The sequence below is a fragment of the Bos taurus genome, chromosome 2, assembly GCF_002263795.3.
Source record: "Bos taurus isolate L1 Dominette 01449 registration number 42190680 breed Hereford chromosome 2, ARS-UCD2.0, whole genome shotgun sequence".
NCBI lineage: Eukaryota > Metazoa > Chordata > Mammalia > Artiodactyla > Bovidae > Bos > Bos taurus.
In genome coordinates this window covers 118,655,047-118,661,939 of record NC_037329.1, presented here as the reverse complement: position 1 = coordinate 118,661,939, position 6,893 = coordinate 118,655,047, and positions in this window count along the sequence as shown.

Here is a 6,893-nt window from a genome sequence, read left to right as displayed (position 1 = left end):
ACGTCCATGTCTCAGTTGCTGCCCTGCAGATGCGTTCATCAGTATCTGATACCGAACCTATAGGATACGTCCATCAGATATGTTCAACATATAGCTCATCAGTTACTATATGGTATTTGTTATTCTCGTTTGTAAGTCTTCAGGCTGTTTTTCAAACATTGCCATGGTCCTCTCCAGAAATTTTTATTCCATTTATCCTCAGTCATGCTTGCTTGTGAGAAACGGCTATATCACCTTTGGTGAAGTGGTTTACAATGTGTCCTTTAATTTGATAAGAAAAAACATATACCTCAATATTATAATTTTAAAAATTGAATCATAGTTGTTTTTCAACATTGCGTTAATTTTAGGTGTATAGCAAAGTAATCAAAGTAATCATGATTCAGTTATTTTTGTGACTATATTCCATTATAGGTTATTATAAGATAGTGATTATATTTTCCTGTGCTATACAGTAAATCTTGGTTGTTTATTTTATACCTAGTAGTTTGTTAATTCCACACTCCTAATATGTGCCCCCACAACCTTGGTAACCGTAAGTGTGTTTTCTACGTCTATGAGTCTGTTTCACTTTTGCACATAGATTCATATCTATTATTTTTTACATTCTGCACCTGTAAGTGATATCATATAACATTTGTCTTTCTCTGCCTGACTTACTTCACTAAACATATTCCCTAGGCCCACTCATGTTGCTGTAAATGCAGTATTTCATTCTCTTTAATGGCTGAGTATTATAATACCCCATTGCCCATATACCACATCTTCTTAAGCCAGTCATCTGTTGATGGACACTTGGGTTGTTTCCATCTCTTGACTATTATAAATGATGTTTCTGTGAACACTGGGATACATGTATCTTTCTGAATTACAGTTGTTTTTTTTTTCCTGGATATACATTCAGGAATGGGGTTGCTGGATCATGTAGTAGCTCTATTCACTATTATAATATTTTTTAACTTTTTATTCAGGAAATTTAAAGTGCCAGATATTTGCCAATTATGTATTTTTAAAAGAACTTCCTCTTAGATTTATCAATTCTGGTTTTTTTTTCTGTTTTCTAGTTACATTATTTCTGCCTTTTAAAAAAGTAATATCCTTTTTCTCTTCAGATTTGCTCTGTTTTTCTTTTCCTTTTATTTTTAATTGTGAAGATAAAGCATTTATTCTCATGTTTACTCTGTTTCTGTCTACCAATTGGGGGAAATATTACCCATTTCATAGTTAATAATGATTAAGTAATAATATTAGACTTAATTGGAATGTGAAGGCAAGTGGGCCTTAGAAAGCATCACTACGAATATAGCTAGTGGAGGTGATGGAATTCCAGTTGAGCTATTTCAAATCCTAAAAGCTGACGCTATGAAAGTGCTACACTCAATATGCCAGCAAATTTGGAAAACTCAGCAGTGGCCACAGGACTGGAAAAGGTCAGTTTTCATTCCAATCCCAAAGAAAGGCAATGCCAAAGAATGCTCAAACTACCGCACAATTGCATTCATCTCACACGCTAGTAAAGTAATGCTCAAAATTCTCCAAGCCAGGCTTCAGAAATACATGAACCGTGAACTTCCAGATGTTCAAGCTGGATTTAGAAAAGGCAGAGGAACCAGAGATCAAATTGCCAACATCTGCTGGATCATCCAAAAGACAACAGAGTTCCAGAAAAACATTTATTTCTGCCTTATTGACTATGCCAAAGCCTTTGACTGTGTGGATCACAATAAACTGTGGAAAATTCTGAAAGAGGTGGGAATGCCAGAACCTGACCTGCCTCTTGAGAAATCTGTATGCAGGTAAGGAAGCACCAGTTAGAACTGGACATGGAACAACTGACTAGTTTCAAATTGGAAAAGGAGTACATCAGGGCTGTAAATTGTCACCCTGCTTATTTAACTTATATACAGAGTACATCATGAGAAATGCTGGGCTGGAGGAAGCACAGGCTGGAATCAAGATTGCCGGGAGAAATATCAATAACCTCAGATATGCAGATGACACCACCCTTATGGCAGAAAGTGAAGAAGAATTAAAGAGTCTCTTGATGAAAGTGAAAGAGGAGAGTGAAAAAGTTGGCTTAAAGCTCAACATTCAGAAAACAAAGATCATGGCATCCGGTCCCATCACATCATGGCAAATAGATGGGGAAACAGTGGAAACAGTGGCAGACTTTATTTTTCTGGGCTCCAAAATCACTGCAGATGGTGACTGCAGCCATGAAGTTAAAATATGCTTACTCCTTGGAAGGAAAGTTATGATCAACCTAGACAGCATATTAAAAAGCAGAGACATTACTTTGCCAGCAAAGGTCCATCTATTCAAGGCTATGGTTTTTCCAGGAGTCATGTATGGATGTAAGAGTTGGACTATAAAGAAAGCTGAGCACTGAAGAATTGATGCTTTTGAACTGTGGTGTTGGAGAAGACTCTTGAGAGTCCCTTGGACTGCAAGGAGATCCAACCAGTCCATCCTAAAGGAGATCAGTTCTGGGTGTTCACTGGAAGGACTGATGTTGAAGCTGAAACTCCAATACTTTGGCCACCTGATGTGAAGAACTGAATCATTGGAAAAGATGCAGGGAAAGACTGAAGGCAGGAGGAGAAGGGGACGACAGAGGATGAGATGGTTGGATGGCATCATGGACTCAATGGATATGAGTTTGGGTAGACTCCGGGAGTTGGTGATGGACAGGGAGGCCTGGCATGCTGTGGTTCACAGGGTCGCAGAGAGTCGGACACGACAGAGTGACTGAACTGAACTGAGATAATAAACAACACAAATAACGGTCTGTTGCTGGTTGTTGGGACTGCTTTTCATTTCTCTCTATTATAAACAATGCTGCGGTGAACATCCTCACTACTCTTCACAAAGGGCATCCAGTTCAAACCCCACCAGCTCTGCCACTTCTGCTGCTTCCTCTCTGTAGCCTCCCCAGTTGATGGCAGGGGGACAGGAGGCAGGTTCTATTTAAATCATTTGAAAAAGAGTAACACTATTTTGGAGAAGGCAATGGCATCCCACTCCAGTACTCTTGCCTGGAAAATCCCACGGACGGAGGAGCCTGGTGGGCTGCAGTCCATGGGGTCGCTAAGAGTCGGACACAACTGAGCGACTTCACTTTCACTTTTCACTTTCACGCATTGGAGAAGGAAACGGCAACCCACTCCAGTGTTCTAGCCTGGAGAATCCCAGGGACAGGGGAGCCTGGTGGGCTGCCATCTATGGGGTCGCACAGAGTTGGGCATGACTGAAGCGACTTAGCAGCAGCAGCAGCAGCAACATTATTTTATCTGAATTTTCAGCATATCACTCAGAAAGATTAAAATATCATCAACAGGTATATACATTTGAAATATATTTTGAATCACATTGTTTTTTACTCCATCAAATCATGCAAGACATAACTAGTAAAATCTTTTTAAAGTGGAAATACTTTGTTTTTCTGAGGATGCAGCAAATATTTGCATACTGGGGAAATTTCAGACAGTATATAAAGTCAGCTGTTTTACTTAGCAAGGGAGGCCATAACAAAGTATCACGAATTGAGTGGTTCAAACAAGGGTAATTTTTTGTCTCTCAGTTCTGGAGGCCAGAAGTCTGAGACCAAGTGTTATAATGGTTGGTTTCTCCTGAGGTCTGGGAGGGGCAGTCTTTTCCATGCCTCTCCTCGGGCTCTGGTGACTTACTGGCAATCTATGGCATTCTTTTGTGTATAAAAGCATCACTCAGTCTCTGCCTTCATTGTTACATGGACTTTTTTGTATATATGTCTGTGTCCAAATTTCCCCTTTAATAAGGACACCCATCATATTGGATTGGGGCTCATACTCATCACTTCATCTTAACTAATTACATCTACAACAGTTCTATTTCCAAATAAGGTCATGTTCTGAGGTGTTGAAGATTAGGACTTTCAACCTATGGGTTTGGGGGCACAATCCAACCCACAGCAGCAGTTTTGTCCATAATTCTACTTCCCTAGAGTAACTTCTGGAGAAGGCGACGGCACCCCACTCCAGTACCCTTGCCTGGAATATCCCATGGACGGAGGGGCCTGGTAGGCTCCAGTCCATGGGGTCGCTAAGAGTCGGGAACGACTGAGCAACTTCACTTTCACTTTTCACTCTCATGCATTGGAGAAGGAAATGGCAACCCACTCCAGTGTTCTTGCCTGGAGAATCCCAGGGACGGGGGAGCCTGGTGGGCTGCCGTCTATGGGGTCGCACAGAGTCGGACACGACTAAAGTGACTTAGCAGCAGCAGCAGCAGAGTAACTTCTGTTCTCAGTGTCCGTATGCAATTGGTATATATTCTTCTAGGTTTCCTTTACATGCATATCTACATTCACAAAGTTTATTTAGTAAAAAAAAAGGGGGGATTATATACTTTTCTAATCTTCTTTCAGTTAGAAAAATGATCTGGACCCCTTTCCACATCATCAAATACAGAATATATTTATGAGTGCACAGAATTCTATCTTTTGATATGCCATGTATGATCGATTGAAGAATATTTCAAAATTTTGTTCTTCCAATCAAAGCAGCCATGAAGATACTCATATGCTGTGTGTTTCCTTGCTTCCTGGCTTGCTGTTTTCCTAAGATAAATTGCTACAAGGGGGCCTGCTGGTTTAAATGGCCTGTGTTGTGCTGTGCTGTGCTTAGTCACTCAGTCGTGTCTGACCCTTTGCGACCCCAAGGACTGTAGCCCGCCAGGCTCCTCTGTCCAATCCCCTTGCCTGGGGATTCCAGGCAATATTACTGGAGTGGGTGGCCGAGCCCTCCTCTAGGGGATCTTCCCGATCCAGGGATGGAACCTGCATCTCTTAGGTTTCCTGGATTGGCAGGCAGGCAGGCTCTTTGCCACTAGCGCCACCTGGAAAGCCCTTAAATGACCTATTCTAGCAAGATATTTGGACACATATTGACAACCTGCCCTTCAGAAGAGCTGTGACTCTTTACCTTCCCTCCATCAAAGCAATTCCTCTCCCATACCCGCTCACACTTGAGCAACGACAGCTCTGTTATAGCAGCTGAAGCAAGATCTGGATCTTCCTGGTGTCTCTTTTTGTCTCACACCCCGCGCTGAATCTACCAGCAAGTTGCCTGAGCTGTGCCTCCAAAGTCTAAGCTTCTCTGACCGCTTTTCCCACCTTGGTTCATGCCATCGTCTCACCTGGTATCTCAGTGAACGGTTGCAGGGTCCTCCCCATCTTCCCCGCCCCCGCAAAGTCTGTTCTCCCTTCCATCGTCAGAGCGCGCACTTTGAAAAAACGAAGTGGACGAAGCCCCGCCTTTGCCCCAAACCCAGATCCTTCATTCAGAATAATGCCCACAGCCTGCCTAGGAGGATCCAGACTCTAATCTACCAGGCTCTGCCTGTGTCCTTTCCCAATTTTTTTATTCGTGTGTTTGTCGTCATAAAAAACAGAGATCTCTTTGTATATTAAGAATATTGGCTCTGTCCATCAGAAGTCACTGGTATTTTTCCACTTCAACACCTGCCTTTTTTATTGCATTCACAGACTGTTTTGATATATAAATCCCTCAAATTTTCCATTCTGATTTCTTCCTTGCCTGTATACTTAGACTCCCTTTCTCTTAAACTCACGTATTCACCAACATTTTCTTCTAGAATTTGTTATATATATAGAACATTGAAATTGTTGGTCATTACTTTTTCTTTTAATGTTCTCAACGATTGGAAGGTATTGGCTTTTCAAAACACATTTTAGAATGAATTTTCTACTTGTCTGCAAAACCCTCTTGAGATTTTTTTTTTTTTTCCATTGGCTTTCCTCTGATTTGGGGGAGAGTCTACATTCCTATCCAGGAATATGGTTTGTCTCTCCATTTAAGCTTTATGGTTCCTAGGAAAGTTTTGTACCTTTTTAAATATAGATCATAAAACTGATCCCTAGAAATTCTGGTTTGTAGTTGCTTTTTTTTTTTTTTTAATTTTTTTTAATGTGGACCATTTAAAAGTCTTTATTGAATTTGTTCCCTGGAGGAGGAAATGGCAACCCACTCCAGTATTGTCTCATGGAGAATCCCATGGACAGAGGAGCCAGGAGGGCTACAGTCTGTGGGGTCTCAGAGAGTCAGACTTAACTGAAGTGACTTTGCATGCATTGAATTCATCACAATATTGCTTCTGTTTTATGTTTTGTTTTTTTCTGGCGTTGAGGCATATGGGATCTTAGCTCCTCCACCAGGGATTGAACCCATATCTCCTCCTATGGTAGGCAAAGTCTTAACCATGGGACCACCAGGGAAGTCCCTCTAGTTGCTTTTGGGAAGGAAATATATTTGCAGCCAGCCTTCTTCCTGGGGACATCATCCCAGGCCAGGCCCCTCTTCCTGCTGTTGGAGTATCTGAAGGGAAGGAGAGGCACATTTGGAGATGGAAAACTTAAAAGGCTGTGGCCATGCCCAGGGTATGCCAGCCCACGTAGAGCTTGGCACCTACCCAGCCTGCTGGGGCAGATTTGGTGACGCCCCCTGGTGGCCACCTCCAGGGCGATGCTTCTGCTAATTTTTAATATCACTTTCAAATCACCTCCCTGGATTTTCCTTCCCTGTTAGAATTTTGAGACACCTCTCATTAAAGAAGGCAAACATTTTCAACATTTTTGACTCAGAGAAGCACAGTGAAAGATGAACGTGAAAAAGTCACTGTAAAGCCAGATCGACTCATAAATGTAGCAACTATTTTTTTCATTCACTCACCACCTGCTGATGAAAAGTGTCTTATGGGCTGGGCTGTAGGGATTTAGGCATGAACTAAGACAGGCAAGGGCCCTCCCATTCACTTGCATCTTATGTTCTAATGAAAAAAGACCAAAAATAAACAAGGAAATAAATGTGATTATTCCCAAGAGTGTTACATACTTT